Raw genomic sequence first — 22,171 nt, 5'->3', positions numbered from 1 at the left:
GTGGAGAATTGAACTGACTGGAGAGCTGCATCTTAACGCTGACCTCCCGGACCTCGGCCTCCTGAAATGTTCCAAAGAAGCTCAACAAACACTCGAGGAACAGCAGCGCATCTTTCCACTGGGCTCAATACAGCTTGCACACTCATAGTGTGTGCAACAGTCTCACACTGCAAATGCTGCCCCCATTCTGTGTGTACTTCCATCGCAGATTTGGGTTTGAATCTTGTTTCCACTTCTTCTTTGTATCCGGGCGGTAGTTGTTGAGAGCTGGCACAGACACAGCGGCTAGAATGGCCTCATACTGTGGTGTAATTATCCTCTCATTCGATGCTCACCTCACTCTGTGGCCAGGGAACCCTAGGCCTTTTCTCATTTAATCTCTCCTGACTTGCACCCTGTCAGACCGCTTTCCTGTTGTTCTGTTTGCTCCCACCAGGATTTGACTTGGTTAAAACGTCCGACATTTCTCACCCGCCCCGGTTTAAATGAAAGGTGATGGTGAAAGACAAGCTTTGTTGTCCTGTCGACAAATCCCGCCTGACTCGCTGAGTTGTTCCAGTATTTTCCGCAGATGTTAGATCGACTTTCGATGGCAATAACAGTGTGCTTCTGTTACGTTCCCGGGGCTCGTTGGTCTAGGGGTATGACATTCACTTACCTCTATTGACTAATTCCAGTTGATTCAGGCAGCTCTCTGTATGTTTCATTTTATTCAGTTCAACAACATCAGACTGTGTAATCTCTCTTCTACCTCCACCATCTGTTTATTTCCATCAAGTTATTTTCATTCCTTTCATTGGTATGTTTTACCCTCAACATTGCCCCCCTCCCCCCAGCCCATACCATCCTACTTGAGCAACCCTGTCGCCAATTGTTCGCTGACACACTGCTTACTTTGTTCTGCTATTAACACATTCTGATCTCTTGAGGCGCCACTATCAGCACCTTTGTTAGCCTTGATTAGCCTCATTTACATTCCCTTTTTCTTTCTGTCCGAGACATTTTCGTCATTTTCCACCTATTGCTGACCACTCTATCGAGGCCCAATAGGGCACGCCAACCCCGCCCCATCCACATTAGTCTGAATCTGACCCCATTTCCAGTTCTCCAGCTTTGACAAAGAGTCACCCAGGCCCGGAACGACCGCTGCCATCTCGCTCCACAGAGGCTGTCAGTCCTGCTGAGATTGTCCAGTATGTTCTGTTTTTGTTTCAGAATGAAGCATCCGCAGTAAGTTACATTTGTCGTTTATTTAGACATGTTTGAGATGGTGAATAAGTATGTTAATCTGCATTTGTAAATGCATGAAATTCTGTTGTGGATGAACTAGCTCCGAATATCCAAAATAAGAAGGTCCTTTTCTTCTCATTGCCTGTCGAAAATTCAGTGCTTGTGAGTTAATGTGGAATTTATTTTAGTGGCTCATGAGAGACTAAACCTCATAATCCTCGAACATACGAGATGGGGGAACAAAAGTACTTTGTGCAAACATTCCTCACACAACATGAGAAGCACTTGATGTTTCTACCCGGTATGGCCTCGGGGACCTTTCCCATGTTAGGGGAATGTGCTAACCACTACACTACAGAAACCGCTGGCGGTGCAGTAATCAATGGACTTGTGCAATGTTCAACCTCACTGTGTTGCTGCAGATTCTCATGGTTCGTCTGAGAGGCCATGTCACTTATTACAAGAAGACAGCCGTTTCTTTAAAACCGATGTCTCAACTTATAAAACAATCAGGAATCGAACTTTACAGACCTGAAGATAAGTTATGCTTGAAGTGGAAGTTAAATTGAGAAGGCAGGGCTTTCGAAAATAACCACAACCATACGGGTGCATGCATTTTGCTATTCCTCGTTGATGAAGACCAGTTACGAGATTGCGGCAATAGTCAGCAACAGACTAAACTGGAAGTACGAGAAGTTTCTGCTCGGTTTCGAACTTTTCGCGTGTTAGGCGAATGTGATAACCACTACACTACAGAAACAGCTGGCAATCAACGGACGTGTACAATGTGCAACCTCTCTGTGTTGCTGCAGATTCGCATGGTGAGGCTGAGAGGCCAGGCCACTTATTACAAGACGACTGCTGTTTCTTTCAAAAACAGATGTTTCAACATATAAAACCACAAGATGTAGAAATTAGATCGAACTTAACATGATCTGCGTTAACTTCACAGGGACGTGACCCATCTAATCCACAGAGCCAAAGTGGAGAATTGAACTGACTGGAGAGCTGCATCTTAACGCTGACCTCCCGGACCTCGGCCTCCTGAAATGTTCCAAAGAAGCTCAACAAACACTCGAGGAACAGCAGCGCATCTTTCCACTGGGCTCAATACAGCTTGCACACTCATAGTGTGTGCAACAGTCTCACACTGCAAATGCTGCCCCCATTCTGTGTGTACTTCCATCGCAGATTTGGGTTTGAATCTTGTTTCCACTTCTTCTTTGTATCCGGGCGGTAGTTGTTGAGAGCTGGCACAGACACAGCGGCTAGAATGGCCTCATACTGTGGTGTAATTATCCTCTCATTCGATGCTCACCTCACTCTGTGGCCAGGGAACCCTAGGCCTTTTCTCATTTAATCTCTCCTGACTTGCACCCTGTCAGACCGCTTTCCTGTTGTTCTGTTTGCTCCCACCAGGATTTGACTTGGTTAAAACGTCCGACATTTCTAACCCGCCCCGGTTTAAATGAAAGGTGATGGTGAAAGACGAGCTTTGTTGTCCTGTCGACAAATCCCGCCTGACTCGCTGAGTTGTTCCAGTATTTTCCGCAGATGTTAGATCGACTTTCGATGGCTATAACAGCGTGCTTCTGTTACGTTCCCGGGGCTCGTTGGTCTAGGGGTATGACATTCACTTACCTCTATTGACTAATTCCAGTTGATTCAGGCAGCTCTCTGTATGTTTCATTTTATTCAGTTCAACAACATCAGACTGTGTAATCTCTCTTCTACCTCCACCATCTGTTTATTTCCATCAAGTTATTTTCATTCCTTTCATTGGTATGTTTTACCCTCAGCATTGCCCCCCTCCCCCCAGCCCATACCATCCTACTTGAGCAACCCTGTCGCCAATTGTTCGCTGACACACTGCTTACTTTGTTCTGCTATTAACACATTCTGATCTCTTGAGGCGCCACTATCAGCACCTTTGTTAGCCTTGATTAGCCTCATTTACATTCCCTTTTTCTTTCTGTCCGAGACATTTTCGTCATTTTCCACCTATTGCTGACCACTCTATCGAGGCCCAATAGGGCACGCCAACCCCGCCCCATCCACATTAGTCTGAATCTGACCCCATTTCCAGTTCTCCAGCTTTGACAAAGAGTCACCCAGGCCCGGAACGACCGCTGCCATCTCGCTCCACAGAGGCTGTCAGTCCTGCTGAGATTGTCCAGTATGTTCTGTTTTTGTTTCAGAATGAAGCATCCGCAGTAAGTTGCATTTGTCGTTTATTTAGACATGTTTGAGATGGTGAATAAGTATGTTTATCTGCATTTGTAAATGCATGAAATTCTGTTGTGGATGAACTAGCTCCGAATATCCAAAATAGGAAGGTCCTTTCCTTCTCTTTGCCTGTCGATAATTCAGTGCTTGTGACTTAATGTGGAATTTATTTTAGTGGCTCATGAGAGACTAAACCTCATAATCCTCGAACATACGAGATGGGGGAACAAAAGTGCTTTGTGCAAACATTCCTCACACAACATGAGAAGCACTTGATGTTTCTACCCGGTATGGCCCCGGGGACCTTTCGCATGTTAGGGGAATGTGCTAACCACTACACTACAGAAACCGCTGGCGGTGCAGTAATCAATGGACTTATGCAATGTTCAACCTCACTGTGTTGCTGCAGCTTCTCATGGTTCGTCTGAGAGGCCATGTCACTTATGACAAGAAGACAGCCGTTTCTTTAAAACCGATGTCTCAACTTAGAAAACAATCAGGAATCGAAATTTACAGACCTGAAGATAAGTTATGTTTTGCTTGAAGTGGAAGTTAAATTGAGAAGGCAGGGCTTTCGAAAATAACCACAACCTTACGGGTGCATGCATTTTGCTATTTTTCAGTGATGAAGACCAGTTATGATATTGCGGCAAAAGTCAGCAACAGAACAACCTGGTAGCCCGAGATGTTTCTGCCCGGTTTCGAACCGGGGACCTTTCGCGTGTGAGGCGAATGTGATAACCACTACACTACAGAAACAGCTGGCAATCCACGGACGTGTACAATGTGCAACCTCACTGTGCTGCTGCAGATTCGCATGGTGAGGCTGAGAGGCTAGGCCACTTATTACAAGACGACTGCCTTTTCTCATTTAATCTCTCCTGACTTGCACCCTGTCAGAGCGCTTTCCTGTTGTTCTGTTTGCTCCCACCGGGATTTGACTTGGTTAAAACGTCCGACATTTCTAACCCGTCCCGGTTTTAATGAAAGGTGATGGTGAAAGACGAGCTTTGTTGTCCTGTCGACAAATCCCGCCTGACTCGCTGAGTTGTTCCAGTATCTTCCGCAGATGTTGGATCAACTTTCGATGGCTATAACAGCGTGCTTCTGTGCCAGTTTCGCGGCTCGTTGGTCTAGGAGTATGATTCTCGCTTTGGGTGTCTCAATTGCGAAACTTGCGGGAGGTCCCGGGTTCAAATCCCGGACGAGCCCTTTGATAACGTTTTCTGTTGGTCAGGCGATATGTTTTCTTCATTTCTATGCGGCTCATTCGGCGGGATTCATTCACATTGGGTTTGCTTTGAGAAGCTGAGCTCACACAGCAGGGAACCAATAGGTTCGCGTGACAATCGCGACATTGTCTAAAAGCTTGTCTATGTGTGGACATTCACTTACCTCTATTGACTTATTCCAGTAGATTCAGGCAGCTCTCTGTATGTTTCATTTTATTCAGTTCAACAACATCAGACTGTGTAATCTCTCTTCTCCCTCCATCATCTGTTTATTTCCATCAAGTTATTTTCATTCCTTCCATTGGTATGTTTTACCCTCAGCATTGCCCCCCTCCCCCCAGCCCATACCATCCTACTTGAGCAATCTGATCCCTGTGGCCAATTGTTCGCTGACACACTGCTTACTTTGTTCTGCTATTAACACATTCTGATCTCTTGAGGCGCCACTATCAGCACCTTTGTTAGCCTTGATTAGCCTCATTTACATTCCCTTTTTCTTTCTGTCCGAGACATTTTCGTCATTTTCCACCTATTGCTGACCACTCTATCGAGGCCCAATCGGGCACGCCAACCCCGCCCCATCCACATTAGTCTGAATCTGACCCCATTTCCAGTTCTCCAGCTTTGACAAAGAGTCACCCAGGCCCGGAACGACCGCTGCCATCTCGCTCCACAGAGGCTGTCAGTCCTGCTGAGATTGTCCAGTATGTTCTGTTTTTGTTTCAGAATGAAGCATCCGCAGTAAGTTGCATTTGTCGTTCATTTAGACATGTTTGAGATGGTGAATAAGTATGTTTATCTGCATTTGTAAATGCATGAAATTCTGTTGTGGATGAACTAGCTCCGAATATCCAAAATAAGAAGGTCCTTTTCTTCTCATTGCCTGTCGAAAATTCAGTGCTTGTGACTTAATGTGGAATTTATTTTAGTGGCTCATGAGAGACTAAACCTCATAATCCTCGAACATACGAGATGGGGGAACAAAAGTACTTTGTGCAAACATTCCTCACACAACATGAGAAGCACTTGATGTTTCTACCCGGTATGGCCTCGGGGACCTTTCGCATGTTAGGGGAATGTGCTCAGCACTACACTACAGAAACCGCTGGCGGTGCAGTAATCAATGGACTTGTGCAGTGTTCAACCTCACTGTGTTGCTGCAGATTCTCATGGTTCGTCTGAGAGGCCATGTCACTTATTACAAGAAGACAGCCGTTTCTTTAAAACCGATGTCTCAACTTATAAAACAATCAGGAATCGAACTTTACAGACCTGAAGATAAGTTATGCTTGAAGTGGAAGTTAAATTGAGAAGGCAGGGCTTTCGAAAATAACCACAACCATACGGGTGCATGCATTTTGCTATTCCTCGTTGATGAAGACCAGTTACGAGATTGCGGCAATAGTCAGCAACAGACTAAACTGGAAGTACGAGAAGTTTCTGCTCGGTTTCGAACTTTTCGCGTGTTAGGCGAATGTGATAACCACTACACTATAGAAACAGCTGGAAATCAACGGACGTGTACAATGTGCAACCTCACTGTGTTGCTGCAGATTCGCATGGTGAGGCTGAGAGGCCAGGCCACTTATTACAAGACGACTGCTGTTTCTTTCAAAAGCAGATGTTTCAACATATAAAACCACAAGATGTAGAAATTAGATCGAACTTAACATGATCTGCGTTAACTTCACAGGGACGTGACCCATCTAATCCACAGAGCCAAAGTGGAGAATTGAACTGACTGGAGAGCTGCATCTTAACGCTGACCGCCCGGACCTCGGCCTCCTGAAATGTTCCAAAGAAGCTCAACAAACACTCGAGGAACAGCAGCGCATCTTTCCACTGGGCTCAATACAGCTTGCACACTCATAGTGTGTGCAACAGTCTCACACTGTAAATGCTGCCCCCATTCTGTGTGTACTTCCATCGCAGATTTGGTTTGAATCTTGTTTCCACTTCTTCTTTGTATCCGGGCGGTCGTTGTTGAGAGCTGGCACAGACACAGCGGCTAGAATGGCCTCATACTGTGGTGTAATTATTCTCTCATTCGATGCTCACCTCACTCTGTGGCCAGGGAACCCTAGGCCTTTTCTCATTTAATCTCTCCTGACTTGCACCCTGTCAGACCGCTTTCCTGTTGTTCTGTTTGCTCCCACCAGGATTTGGCTTGGTTAAAACGTCCGACATTTCTAACCTTCCCCGGTTTTAATGAAAGGTGATGGTGAAAGACGAGCTTTGTTGTCCTGTCCACAAATCCCGCCTGACTCGCTGAGTTGTTCCAGTATTTTCCGCAGATGTTAGATCGACTTTCGATGGCAATAACAGCGTGCTTCTGTTACGTTCCCGGGGCTGGTTGGTCTAGGGGTATGACATTCACTTACCTCTATTGACTAATTCCAGTTGATTCAGGCAGCTCTCTGTATGTTTCATTTTATTCAGTTCAACAACATCAGACTGTGTAATCTCTCTTCTACCTCCACCATCTGTTTATTTCCATCAAGTTATTTTCATTCCTTCCATTGGTATGTTTTACCCTCAGCATTGCCCCCCTCCCCCCAGCCCATACCATCCTACTTGAGCAACCCTGTCGCCAATTGTTCGCTGACACACTGCTTACTTTGTTCTGCTATTAACACATTCTGATCTCTTGAGGCGCCACTATCAGCACCTTTGTTAGCCTTGATTAGCCTCATTTACATTCCCTTTTTCTTTCTGTCCGAGACATTTTCGTCATTTTCCACCTATTGCTGACCACTCTATCGAGGCCCAATAGGGCACGCCAACCCCGCCCCATCCACATTAGTCTGAATCTGACCCCATTTCCAGTTCTCCAGCTTTGACAAAGAGTCACCCAGGCCCGGAACGACCGCTGCCATCTCGCTCCACAGAGGCTGTCAGTCCTGCTGAGATTGTCCAGTATGTTCTGTTTTTGTTTCAGAATGAAGCATCCGTAGTAAGTTGCATTTGTCGTTTATTTAGACATGTTTGAGATGGTGAATAAGTATGTTTATCTGCATTTGTAAATGCATGAAATTCTGTTGTGGATGAACTAGCTCCGAATATCCAAAATAGGAAGGTCCTTTCCTTCTCTTTGCCTGTCGATAATTCAGTGCTTGTGACTTAATGTGGAATTTATTTTAGTGGCTCATGAGAGACTAAACCTCATAATCCTCGAACATACGAGATGGGGGAACAAAAGTACTTTGTGCAAACATTCCTCACACAACATGAGAAGCACTTGATGTTTCTACCCGGTATGGCCCCGGGGACCTTTCGCATGTTAGGGGAATGTGCTAACCACTACACTACAGAAACCGCTGGCGGTGCAGTAATCAATGGACTTATGCAATGTTCAACCTCACTGTGTTGCTGCAGCTTCTCATGGTTCGTCTGAGAGGCCATGTCACTTATGACAAGAAGACAGCCGTTTCTTTAAAACCGATGTCTCAACTTAGAAAACAATCAGGAATCGAAATTTACAGACCTGAAGATAAGTTATGTTTTGCTTGAAGTGGAAGTTAAATTGAGAAGGCAGGGCTTTCGAAAATAACCACAACCATACGGGTGCATGCATTTTGCTATTTTTCGGTGATGAAGACCAGTTATGAGATTGCGGCAAAAGTCAGCAACAGAACAACCTGGTAGCCCGAGATGTTTCTGCCCGGTTTCGAACCGGGGACCTTTCGCGGGTGAGGCGAATGTGATAATCACTACACTAGAGAAACAGCTGGCAATCCACGGACGTGTACAATGTGCAACCTCACTGTGCTGCTGCAGATTCGCATGGTGAGGCTGAGAGGCTACGCCACTTATTACAAGACGACTGCCTTTTCTCATTTAATCTCTCCTGACTTGCACCCTGTCAGAGCGCTTTCCTGTTGTTCTGTTTGCTCCCACCGGGATTTGACTTGGTTAAAACGTCCGACATTTCTAACCCGTCCCGGTTTTAATGAAAGGTGATGGTGAAAGACGAGCTTTGTTGTCCTGTCGACAAATCCCGCCTGACTCGCTGAGTTGTTCCAGTATCTTCCGCAGATGTTGGATCAACTTTCGATGGCTATAACAGCGTGCTTCTGTGCCAGTTCCGCGGCTCGTTGGTCTAGGAGTATGATTCTCGCTTTGGGTGTCTCGATTGTGAAACTTGCGGGAGGTCCCGGGTTCAAATCTCGGACGAGCCCTTTGATAACGTTTTCTGTTGGTCAGGCGATATGTTTTCTTCATTTCTATGCGGCTCATTCGGCGGGATTCATTCACATTGGGTTTGCTTTGAGAAGTTGAGCTCACACAGCAGGGAACCAATAGGTTCGCGAGACAATCGCGACATTGTCTAAAAGCTTGTCTATGTGTGGACATTCACTTACCTCTATTGACTTATTCCAGTAGATTCAGGCAGCTCTTTGTATGTTTCATTTTATTCAGTTCAACAACATCAGACTGTGTAATCTCTCTTCTCCCTCCACCATCTGTTTATTTCCTTCAAGTTATTTTCATTCCTTCCATTGGTATGTTTTACCCTCAGCATTGCCCCCCTCCCCCCAGCCCATACCATCCTACTTGAGCAATCTGATCCCTGTGGCCAATTGTTCGCTGACACACTGCTTACTTTGTTCTGCTATTAACACATTCTGATCTCTTCAGGCGCCACTATCAGCACCTTTCTTAGCCTTGATTAGCCTCATTTACATTCCCTTTTTCTTTCTGTCCGAGACATTTTCGTCATTTTCCACCTATTGCTGACCACTCTATCGAGGCCCAATCGGGCACGCCAACCCCGCCCCATCCACATTAGTCTGAATCTGACCCCATTTCCAGTTCTCCAGCTTTGACAAAGAGTCACCCAGGCCCGGAACGACCGCTGCCATCTCGCTCCACAGAGGCTGTCAGTCCTGCTGAGATTGTCCAGTATGTTCTGTTTTTGTTTCAGAATGAAGCATCCGCAGTAAGTTGCATTTGTCGTTCATTTAGACATGTTTGAGATGGTGAATAAGTATGTTTATCTGCATTTGTAAATGCATGAAATTCTGTTGTGGATGAACTAGCTCCGAATATCCAAAATAAGAAGGTCCTTTTCTTCTCATTGCCTGTCGAAAATTCAGTGCTTGTGACTTAATGTGGAATTTATTTTAGTGGCTCATGAGAGACTAAATCTCATAATCCTCGAACATACGAGATGGGGGAACAAAAGTACTTTGTGCAAACATTCCTCACACAACATGAGAAGCACTTGATGTTTCTAACCGGTATGGCCTCGGGGACCTTTCGCATGTTAGGGGAATGTGCTAACCACTACACTACAGAAACCGCTGGCGGTGCAGTAATCAATGGACTTGTGCAGTGTTCAACCTCACTGTGTTGCTGCAGCTTCTCATGGTTCGTCTGAGAGGCCATGTCACTTATTACAAGAAGACAGCCGTTTCTTTAAAACCGATGTCTCAACTTATAAAACAATCAGGAATCGAACTTTACAGACCTGAAGATAAGTTATGCTTGAAGTGGAAGTTAAATTGAGAAGGCAGGGCTTTCGAAAATAACCACAACCATACGGGTGCATGCATTTTGCTATTCCTCGTTGATGAAGACCAGTTACGAGATTGCGGCAATAGTCAGCAACAGACTAAACTGGAAGTACGAGAAGTTTCTGCTCGGTTTCGAACTTTTCGCGTGTTAGGCGAATGTGATAACCACTACACTACAGAAACAGCTGGCAATCAACGGACGTGTACAATGTGCAACCTCTCTGTGTTGCTGCAGATTCGCATGGTGAGGCTGAGAGGCCAGGCCACTTATTACAAGACGACTGCTGTTTCTTTCAAAAACAGATGTTTCAACATATAAAACCACAAGATGTAGAAATTAGATCGAACTTAACATGATCTGCGTTAACTTCACAGGGACGTGACCCATCTAATCCACAGAGCCAAAGTGGAGAATTGAACTGACTGGAGAGCTGCATCTTAACGCTGACCTCCCGGACCTCGGCCTCCTGAAATGTTCCAAAGAAGCTCAACAAACACTCGAGGAACAGCAGCGCATCTTTCCACTGGGCTCAATACAGCTTGCACACTCATAGTGTGTGCAACAGTCTCACACTGCAAATGCTGCCCCCATTCTGTGTGTACTTCCATCGCAGATTTGGGTTTGAATCTTGTTTCCACTTCTTCTTTGTATCCGGGCGGTAGTTGTTGAGAGCTGGCACAGACACAGCGGCTAGAATGGCCTCATACTGTGGTGTAATTATCCTCTCATTCGATGCTCACCTCACTCTGTGGCCAGGGAACCCTAGGCCTTTTCTCATTTAATCTCTCCTGACTTGCACCCTGTCAGACCGCTTTCCTGTTGTTCTGTTTGCTCCCACCAGGATTTGACTTGGTTAAAACGTCCGACATTTCTAACCCGCCCCGGTTTAAATGAAAGGTGATGGTGAAAGACGAGCTTTGTTGTCCTGTCGACAAATCCCGCCTGACTCGCTGAGTTGTTCCAGTATTTTCCGCAGATGTTAGATCGACTTTCGATGGCTATAACAGCGTGCTTCTGTTACGTTCCCGGGGCTCGTTGGTCTAGGGGTATGACATTCACTTACCTCTATTGACTAATTCCAGTTGATTCAGGCAGCTCTCTGTATGTTTCATTTTATTCAGTTCAACAACATCAGACTGTGTAATCTCTCTTCTACCTCCACCATCTGTTTATTTCCATCAAGTTATTTTCATTCCTTTCATTGGTATGTTTTACCCTCAGCATTGCCCCCCTCCCCCCAGCCCATACCATCCTACTTGAGCAACCCTGTCGCCAATTGTTCGCTGACACACTGCTTACTTTGTTCTGCTATTAACACATTCTGATCTCTTGAGGCGCCACTATCAGCACCTTTGTTAGCCTTGATTAGCCTCATTTACATTCCCTTTTTCTTTCTGTCCGAGACATTTTCGTCATTTTCCACCTATTGCTGACCACTCTATCGAGGCCCAATAGGGCACGCCAACCCCGCCCCATCCACATTAGTCTGAATCTGACCCCATTTCCAGTTCTCCAGCTTTGACAAAGAGTCACCCAGGCCCGGAACGACCGCTGCCATCTCGCTCCACAGAGGCTGTCAGTCCTGCTGAGATTGTCCAGTATGTTCTGTTTTTGTTTCAGAATGAAGCATCCGCAGTAAGTTGCATTTGTCGTTTATTTAGACATGTTTGAGATGGTGAATAAGTATGTTTATCTGCATTTGTAAATGCATGAAATTCTGTTGTGGATGAACTAGCTCCGAATATCCAAAATAGGAAGGTCCTTTCCTTCTCTTTGCCTGTCGATAATTCAGTGCTTGTGACTTAATGTGGAATTTATTTTAGTGGCTCATGAGAGACTAAACCTCATAATCCTCGAACATACGAGATGGGGGAACAAAAGTGCTTTGTGCAAACATTCCTCACACAACATGAGAAGCACTTGATGTTTCTACCCGGTATGGCCCCGGGGACCTTTCGCATGTTAGGGGAATGTGCTAACCACTACACTACAGAAACCGCTGGCGGTGCAGTAATCAATGGACTTATGCAATGTTCAACCTCACTGTGTTGCTGCAGCTTCTCATGGTTCGTCTGAGAGGCCATGTCACTTATGACAAGAAGACAGCCGTTTCTTTAAAACCGATGTCTCAACTTAGAAAACAATCAGGAATCGAAATTTACAGACCTGAAGATAAGTTATGTTTTGCTTGAAGTGGAAGTTAAATTGAGAAGGCAGGGCTTTCGAAAATAACCACAACCTTACGGGTGCATGCATTTTGCTATTTTTCAGTGATGAAGACCAGTTATGATATTGCGGCAAAAGTCAGCAACAGAACAACCTGGTAGCCCGAGATGTTTCTGCCCGGTTTCGAACCGGGGACCTTTCGCGTGTGAGGCGAATGTGATAACCACTACACTACAGAAACAGCTGGCAATCCACGGACGTGTACAATGTGCAACCTCACTGTGCTGCTGCAGATTCGCATGGTGAGGCTGAGAGGCTAGGCCACTTATTACAAGACGACTGCCTTTTCTCATTTAATCTCTCCTGACTTGCACCCTGTCAGAGCGCTTTCCTGTTGTTCTGTTTGCTCCCACCGGGATTTGACTTGGTTAAAACGTCCGACATTTCTAACCCGTCCCGGTTTTAATGAAAGGTGATGGTGAAAGACGAGCTTTGTTGTCCTGTCGACAAATCCCGCCTGACTCGCTGAGTTGTTCCAGTATCTTCCGCAGATGTTGGATCAACTTTCGATGGCTATAACAGCGTGCTTCTGTGCCAGTTCCGCGGCTCGTTGGTCTAGGAGTATGATTCTCGCTTTGGGTGTCTCGATTGCGAAACTTGCGGGAGGTCCCGGGTTCAAATCCCGGACGAGCCCTTTGATAACGTTTTCTGTTGGTCTGGCGATATGTTTTCTTCATTTCTATGCGGCTCATTCGGCGGGATTCATTCACATTGGGTTTGCTTTGAGAAGCTGAGCTCACACAGCAGGGAACCAATAGGTTCGCGAGACAATCGCGACATTGTCTAAAAGCTTGTCTATGTGTGGACATTCACTTACCTCTATTGACTTATTCCAGTAGATTCAGGCAGCTCTCTGTATGTTTCATTTTATTCAGTTCAACAACATCAGACTGTGTAATCTCTCTTCTCCCTCCACCATCTGTTTATTTCCATCAAGTTATTTTCATTCCTTCCATTGGTATGTTTTACCCTCAGCATTGCCCCCCTCCACCCAGCCCATACCATCCTACTTGAGCAATCTGATCCCTGTGGCCAATTGTTCGCTGACACACTGCTTACTTTGTTCTGCTATTAACACATTCTGATCTCTTGAGGCGCCACTATCAGCACCTTTGTTAGCCTTGATTAGCCTCATTTACATTCCCTTTTTCTTTCTGTCTGAGACATTTTCGTCATTTTCCACCTATTGCTGACCACTCTATCGAGGCCCAATCGGGCACGCCAACCCCGCCCCATCCACATTAGTCTGAATCTGACCCCATTTCCAGTTCTCCAGCTTTGACAAAGAGTCACCCAGGCCCGGAACGACCGCTGCCATCTCGCTCCACAGAGGCTGTCAGTCCTGCTGAGATTGTCCAGTATGTTCTGTTTTTGTTTCAGAATGAAGCATCCGCAGTAAGTTGCATTTGTCGTTCATTTAGACATGTTTGAGATGGTGAATAAGTATGTTTATCTGCATTTGTAAATGCATGAAATTCTGTTGTGGATGAACTAGCTCCGAATATCCAAAATAAGAAGGTCCTTTTCTTCTCATTGCCTGTCGAAAATTCAGTGCTTGTGACTTAATGTGGAATTTATTTTAGTGGCTCATGAGAGACTAAACCTCATAATCCTCGAACATACGAGATGGGGGAACAAAAGTACTTTGTGCAAACATTCCTCACACAACATGAGAAGCACTTGATGTTTCTACCCGGTATGGCCTCGGGGACCTTTCGCATGTTAGGGGAATGTGCTAACCACTACACTACAGAAACCGCTGGCGGTGCAGTAATCAAAGTACTTGTGCAGTGTTCAACCTCACTGTGTTGCTGCAGATTCTCATGGTTCGTCTGAGAGGCCATGTCACTTATTACAAGAAGACAGCCGTTTCTTTAAAACCGATGTCTCAACTTATAAAACAATCAGGAATCGAACTTTACAGACCTGAAGATAAGTTATGCTTGAAGTGGAAGTTAAATTGAGAAGGCAGGGCTTTCGAAAATAACCACAACCATACGGGTGCATGCATTTTGCTATTCCTCGTTGATGAAGACCAGTTACGAGATTGCGGCAATAGTCAGCAACAGACTAAACTGGAAGTACGAGAAGTTTCTGCTCGGTTTCGAACTTTTCGCGTGTTAGGCGAATGTGATAACCACTACACTACAGAAACAGCTGGCAATCAACGGACGTGTACAATGTGCAACCTCACTGTGTTGCTGCAGATTCGCATGGTGAGGCTGAGAGGCCAGGCCACTTATTACAAGACGACTGCTGTTTCTTTCAAAAACAGATGTTTCAACATATAAAACCACAAGATGTAGAAATTAGATCGAACTTAACATGATCTGCGTTACCTTCACAGGGACGTGACCCATCTAATCCACAGAACCAAAGTGGAGAATTGAACTGACTGGAGAGCTGCATCTTAACGCTGACCTCCCGGACCTCGGCCTCCTGAAATGTTCCAAAGAAGCTCAACAAACACTCGAGGAACAGCAGCGCATCTTTCCACTGGGCTCAATACAGCTTGCACACTCATAGTGTGTGCAACAGTCTCACACTGCAAATGCTGCCCCCATTCTGTGTGTACTTCCATCGCAGATTTGGGTTTGAATCTTGTTTCCACTTCTTCTTTGTATCCGGGCGGTAGTTGTTGAGAGCTGGCACAGACACAGCGGCTAGAATGGCCTCATACTGTGGTGTAATTATCCTCTCATTCGATGCTCACCTCTCTCTGTGGCCAGGGAACCCTAGGCCTTTTCTCATTTAATCTCTCCTGACTTGCACCCTGTCAGAGCGCTTTCCTGTTGTTCTGTTTGCTCCCACCAGGATTTGACTTGGTTAAAACGTCCGACATTTCTAACCCGCCCCGGTTTAAATGAAAGGTGATGGTGAAAGACGAGCTTTGTTGTCCTGTCGACAAATCCCGCCTGACTCGCTGAGTTGTTCCAGTATTTTCCGCAGATGTTAGATCGACTTTCGATGGCAATAACAGCGTGCTTCTGTTACGTTCCCGGGGCTCGTTGGTCTAGGGGTATGACATTCACTTACCTCTATTGACTAATTCCAGTTGATTCAGGCAGCTCTCTGTATGTTTCATTTTATTCAGTTCAACAACATCAGACTGTGTAATCTCTCTTCTACCTCCACCATCTGTTTATTTCCATCAAGTTATTTTCATTCCTTCCATTGGTATGTTTTACCCTCAGCATTGCCCCCCTCCCCCCAGCCCATACCATCCTACTTGAGCAACCCTGTCGCCAATTGTTCGCTGACACACTGCTTACTTTGTTCTGCTATTAACACATTCTGATCTCTTGAGGCGCCACTATCAGCACCTTTGTTAGCCTTGATTAGCCTCATTTACATTCCCTTTTTCTTTCTGTCCGAGACATTTTCGTCACTTTCCACCTATTGCTGACCACTCTATCGAGGCCCAATAGGGCACGCCAACCCCGCCCCATCCACATTAGTCTGAATCTGACCCCATTTCCAGTTCTCCAGCTTTGACAAAGAGTCACCCAGGCCCGGAACGACCGCTGCCATCTCGCTCCACAGAGGCTGTCAGTCCTGCTGAGAGTGTCCAGTATGTTCTGTTTTTGTTTCAGAATGAAGCATCCGCAGTAAGTTGCATTTGTCGTTTATTTAGACATGTTTGAGATGGTGAATAAGTATGTTTATCTGCATTTGTAAATGCATGAAATTCTGTTGTGGATGAACTAGCTCCGAATATCCAAAATAGGAAGGTCCTTTTCTTCTCTTTGCCTGTCGATAATTCAGTGCTTGTGACTTAATGTGGAATTTATTTTAGTGGCTCATGAGAGACTAAACCTCATAATCCTCGAACATACGAGATGGGGGAACAAAAGTACTTTGTGCAAACATTCCTCACACAACATGAGAAGCACTTGATGTTTCTACCCGGTATGGCCCCGGGGACCTTTCGCATGTTAGGGGAATGTGCTAACCACTACACTACAGAAACCGCTGGCGGTGCAGTAATCAATGGACTTATGCAATGTTCAACCTCACTGTGTTGCTGCAGCTTCTCATGGTTCGTCTGAGAGGCCATGTCACTTATGACAAGAAGACAGCCGTTTCTTTAAAACCGATGTCTCAACTTAGAAAACAATCAGGAATCGAAATTTACAGACCTGAAGATGAGTTATGTTTTGCTTGAAGTGGAAGTTAAATTGAGAAGGCAGGGCTTTCGAAAATAACCACAACCATACGGGTGCATGCATTTTGCTATTCCTCGGTGATGAAGACCAGTTATGAGATTGCGGCAATAGTCAGCAACAGACTAACCTGGTAGTACGAGATGTTTCTGCCCGGTTTCGAACCGGGGACTTTTCGCGTGTGAGGCGAATGTGATAACCACTACACTACAGAAACAGCTGGCAATCCACGGACGTGTACAATGTGCAACCTCACTGTGCTGCTGCAGATTCGCATGGTGAGGCTGAGAGGCTAGGCCACTTATTACAAGACGACTGCCTTTTCTCATTTAATCTCTCCTGACTTGCACCCTGTCAGAGCGCTTTCCTGTTGTTCTGTTTGCTCCCACCGGGATTTGACTTGGTTAAAACGTCCGACATTTCTAACCCGCCCCGGTTTAAATGAAAGGTGATGGTGAAAGACGAGCTTTGTTGTCCTGTCGACAAATCCCGCCTGACTCGCTGAGTTGTTCCAGTATTTTCCGCAGATGTTAGATCGACTTTCGATGGCAATAACAGCGTGCTTCTGTTACGTTCCCGGGGCTCGTTGGTCTAGGGGTATGACATTCACTTACCTCTATTGACTAATTCCAGTTGATTCAGGCAGCTCTCTGTATGTTTCATTTTATTCAGTTCAACAACATCAGACTGTGTAATCTCTCTTCTACCTCCACCATCTGTTTATTTCCATCAAGTTATTTTCATTCCTTCCATTGGTATGTTTTACCCTCAGCATTGCCCCCCTCCCCCCAGCCCATACCATCCTACTTGAGCAACCCTGTCGCCAATTGTTCGCTGACACACTGCTTACTTTGTTCTGCTATTAACACATTCTGATCTCTTGAGGCGCCACTATCAGCACCTTTGTTAGCCTTGATTAGCCTCATTTACATTCCCTTTTTCTTTCTGTCCGAGACATTTTCGTCATTTTCCACCTATTGCTGACCACTCTATCGAGGCCCAATAGGGCACGCCAACCCCGCCCCATCCACATTAGTCTGAATCTGACCCCATTTCCAGTTCTCCAGCTTTGACAAAGAGTCACCCAGGCCCGGAACGACCGCTGCCATCTCGCTCCACAGAGGCTGTCAGTCCTGCTGAGAGTGTCCAGTATGTTCTGTTTTTGTTTCAGAATGAAGCATCCGCAGTAAGTTGCATTTGTCGTTTATTTAGACATGTTTGAGATGGTGAATAAGTATGTTTATCTGCATTTGTAAATGCATGAAATTCTGTTGTGGATGAACTAGCTCCGAATATCCAAAATAGGAAGGTCCTTTTCTTCTCTTTGCCTGTCGATAATTCAGTGCTTGTGACTTAATGTGGAATTTATTTTAGTGGCTCATGAGAGACTAAAACTCATAATCCTCGAACATACGAGATGGGGGAACAAAAGTACTTTGTGCAAACATTCCTCACACAACATGAGAAGCACTTGATGTTTCTACCCGGTATGGCCCCGGGGACCTTTCGCATGTTAGGGGAATGTGCTAACCACTACACTACAGAAACCGCTGGCGGTGCAGTAATCAATGGACTTATGCAATGTTCAACCTCACTGTGTTGCTGCAGCTTCTCATGGTTCGTCTGAGAGGCCATGTCACTTATGACAAGAAGACAGCCGTTTCTTTAAAACCGATGTCTCAACTTAGAAAACAATCAGGAATCGAAATATACAGACCTGAAGATGAGTTATGTTTTGCTTGAAGTGGAAGTTAAATTGAGAAGGCAGGGCTTTCGAAAATAACCACAACCATACGGGTGCATGCATTTTGCAATTCCTCGGTGATGAAGACCAGTTATTAGATTGCGGCAATAGTCAGCAACAGACTAACTTGGTAGTACGAGATGTTTCTGCCCGGTTTCGAACCGGGGACCTTTCGCGTGTGAGGCGAATGTGATAACCACTACACTACAGAAACAGCTGGCAATCCACGGACGTGTACAATGTGCAACCTCACTGTGCTGCTGCAGATTCGCATGGTGAGGCTGAGAGGCTAGGCCACTTATTACAAGACGACTGCCTTTTCTCATTTAATCTCTCCTGAATTGCACCCTGTCAGAGCGCTTTCCTGTTGTTCTGTTTGCTCCCACCGGGATTTGACTTGGTTAAAACGTCCGACATTTCTAACCCGTCCCGGTTTTAATGAAAGGTGATGGTGAAAGACGAGCTTTGTTGTCCTGTCGACAAATCCCGCCTGACTCGCTGAGTTGTTCCAGTATCTGCCGCAGATGTTGGATCAACTTTCGATGGCTATAACAGCGTGCTTCTGTGCCAGTTCCGCGGCTCGTTGGTCTAGGAGTATGATTCTCGCTTTGGGTGTCTCGATTGCGAAACTTGCGGGAGGTCCCGGGTTCAAATCCCGGACGAGCCCTTTGATAACGTTTTCTGTTGGTCAGGCGATATGTTTTCTTCATTTCTATGCGGCTCATTCGGCGGGATTCATTCACATTGGGTTTGCTTTGAGAAGCTGAGCTCACACAGCAGGGAACCAATCGGTTCGCGAGACAATCGCGACATTGTCGAAAAGCTTGTCTATGTGTGGACATTCACTTACCTCTATTGACTTATTCCAGTAGATTCAGGCAGCTCTCTGTATGTTTCATTTTATTCAGTTCAACAACATCAGACTGTGTAATCTCTCTTCTCCCTCCACCATCTGTTTATTTCCATCAAGTTATTTTCATTCCTTCCATTGGTATGTTTTACCCTCAGCATTGCCCCCCTCCCCCCAGCCCATACCATCCTACTTGAGCAATCTGATCCCTGTGGCCAATTGTTCGCTGACACACTGCTTACTTTGTTCTGCTATTAACACATTCTGATCTCTTGAGGCGCCACTATCAGCACCTTTGTTAGCCTTGATTAGCCTCATTTACATTCCCTTTTTCTTTCTGTCCGAGACATTTTCGTCATTTTCCACCTATTGCTGACCACTCTATCGAGGCCCAATCGGGCACGCCAACCCCGCCCCATCCACATTAGTCTGAATCTGACCCCATTTCCAGTTCTCCAGCTTTGACAAAGAGTCACCCAGGCCCGGAACGACCGCTGCCATCTCGCTCCACAGAGGCTGTCAGTCCTGCTGAGATTGTCCAGTATGTTCTGTTTTTGTTTCAGAATGAAGCATCCGCAGTAAGTTGCATTTGTCGTTCATTTAGACATGTTTGAGATGGTGAATAAGTATGTTTATCTGCATTTGTAAATGCATGAAATTCTGTTGTGGATGAACTAGCTCCGAATATGCAAAATAAGAAGGTCCTTTTCTTCTCATTGCCTGTCGAAAATTCAGTGCTTGTGACTTAATGTGGAATTTATTTTAGTGGCTCATGAGAGACTAATCCTCATAATCCTCGAACATACGAGATGGGGGAACAAAAGTACTTTGAGCAAACATTCCTCACACAACATGAGAAGCACTTGATGTTTCTACCCGGTATGGCTCCGGGGACCTTTCGCATGTTAGGGGAATGTGCTAACCACTACACTACAGAAACCGCTGGCGGTGCAGTAATCAATGGACTTATGCAATGTTCAACCTCACTGTGTTGCTGCAGCTTCTCATGGTTCGTCTGAGAGGCCATGTCACTTATGACAAGAAGACAGCCGTTTCTTTAAAACCGATGTCTCAACTTAGAAAACAATCAGGAATCGAAATTTACAGACTTGAAGATAAGTTATGTTTTGCTTGAAGTGGAAGTTAAATTGAGAAGGCAGGGCTTTCGAAAATAACCACAACCATACGGGTGCATGCATTTTGCTATTCTTCGGTGATGAAGACCAGTTATGAGATTGCGGCAATAGTCAGCAACAGACTAAACTGGAAGTACGAGAAGTTTCTGCTCGGTTTCGAACTTTTCGCGTGTTAGGCGAATGTGATAACCACTACACTACAGAAACAGCTGGCAATCAACGGACGTGTACAATGTGCAACCTCACTGTGTTGCTGCAGATTCGCATGGTGAGGCTGAGAGGCCAAGCCACTTATTACAAGACGACTGCTGTTTCTTTCAAAAACAGATGTTTCAACATATAAAACCACAAGATGTAGAAATTAGATCGAACTTAACATGATCTGCGTTAACTTCACAGGGACGTGACCCATCTAATCCACAGAGCCAAAGTGGAGAATTGAACTGACTGGAGAGCTGCATCTTAACGCTGACCTCCCGGACCTCGGCCTCCTGAAATGTTCCAAAGAAGCTCAACAAACACTCGAGGAACAGCAGCGCATCTTTCCACTGGGCTCAATACAGCTTGCACACTCATAGTGTGTGCAACAGTCTCACACTGCAAATGCTGCCCCCATTCTGTGTGTACTTCCATCGCAGATTTGGGTTTGAATCTTGTTTCCACTTCTTCTTTGTATCCGGGCGGTAGTTGTTGAGAGCTGGCACAGACACAGCGGCTAGAATGGCCTCATACTGTGGTGTAATTATCCTCTCATTCGATGCTCACCTCACTCTGTGGCCAGGGAACCCTAGGCCTTTTCTCATTTAATCTCTCCTGACTTGCACCCTGTCAGAGCGCTTTCCTGTTGTTCTGTTTGCTCCCACCAGGATTTGACTTGGTTAAAACGTCCGACATTTCTAACCCGCCCCGGTTTAAATGAAAGGTGATGGTGAAAGACGAGCTTTGTTGTCCTGTCGACAAATCCCGCCTGACTCGCTGAGTTGTTCCAGTATTTTCCGCAGATGTTAGATCGACTTTCGATGGCAATAACAGCGTGCTTCTGTTACGTTCCCGGGGCTCGTTGGTCTAGGGGTATGACATTCACTTACCTCTCTTGACTAATTCCAGTTGATTCAGGCAGCTCTCTGTATGTTTCATTTTATTCAGTTCAACAACATCAGACTGTGTAATCTCTCTTCTACCTCCACCATCTGTTTATTTCCATCAAGTTATTTTCATTCCTTCCATTGGTATGTTTTACCCTCAGCATTGCCCCCCTCCCCCCAGCCCATACCATCCTACTTGAGCAACCCTGTCGCCAATTGTTCGCTGACACACTGCTTACTTTGTTCTGCTATTAACACATTCTGATCTCTTGAGGCGCCACTATCAGCACCTTTGTTAGCCTTGATTAGCCTCATTTACATTCCCTTTTTCTTTCTGTCCGAGACATTTTCGTCATTTTCCACCTATTGCTGACCACTCTATCGAGGCCCAATAGGGCACGCCAACCCCGCCCCATCCACATTAGTCTGAATCTGACCCCATTTCCAGTTCTCCAGCTTTGACAAAGAGTCACCCAGGCCCGGAACGACCGCTGCCATCTCGCTCCACAGAGGCTGTCAGTCCTGCTGAGAGTGTCCAGTATGTTCTGTTTTTGTTTCAGAATGAAGCATCCGCAGTAAGTTGCATTTGTCGTTTATTTAGACATGTTTGAGATGGTGAATAAGTATGTTTATCTGCATTTGTAAATGCATGAAATTCTGTTGTGGATGAACTAGCTCCGAATATCCAAAATAGGAAGGTCCTTTTCTTCTCTTTGCCTGTCGATAATTCAGTGCTTGTGACTTAATGTGGAATTTATTTTA

General features: G+C 45.6%; 4 non-coding genes across 4 annotated transcripts; all 4 read right to left on the bottom strand.

Moving 5' to 3' along the window:
• Positions 1 to 4,142: 4,142 nt before the first annotated feature.
• Positions 4,143 to 4,215, bottom strand: trnav-cac (transfer RNA valine (anticodon CAC)). Its single transcript has one exon. It is a non-coding gene; the product is annotated as a tRNA-Val (tRNA).
• Positions 4,216 to 12,539: 8,324 nt separating this feature from the next.
• trnav-cac (transfer RNA valine (anticodon CAC)) lies at positions 12,540 to 12,612 on the bottom strand. Its single transcript has one exon. It is a non-coding gene; the product is annotated as a tRNA-Val (tRNA).
• Positions 12,613 to 16,738: 4,126 nt separating this feature from the next.
• On the bottom strand, positions 16,739 to 16,811 carry trnav-cac (transfer RNA valine (anticodon CAC)). Its single transcript has one exon. It is a non-coding gene; the product is annotated as a tRNA-Val (tRNA).
• Positions 16,812 to 18,479: 1,668 nt separating this feature from the next.
• trnav-cac (transfer RNA valine (anticodon CAC)) lies at positions 18,480 to 18,552 on the bottom strand. Its single transcript has one exon. It is a non-coding gene; the product is annotated as a tRNA-Val (tRNA).
• Positions 18,553 to 22,171: the final 3,619 nt, after the last annotated feature.

The sequence above is a fragment of the Scyliorhinus torazame genome, chromosome 5 (genome assembly GCF_047496885.1).
Source record: "Scyliorhinus torazame isolate Kashiwa2021f chromosome 5, sScyTor2.1, whole genome shotgun sequence".
Lineage (NCBI taxonomy): Eukaryota > Metazoa > Chordata > Chondrichthyes > Carcharhiniformes > Scyliorhinidae > Scyliorhinus > Scyliorhinus torazame.
Note: the sequence above shows the minus strand (reverse complement) of the source record. Positions and strands in the feature narration are given on the sequence as shown.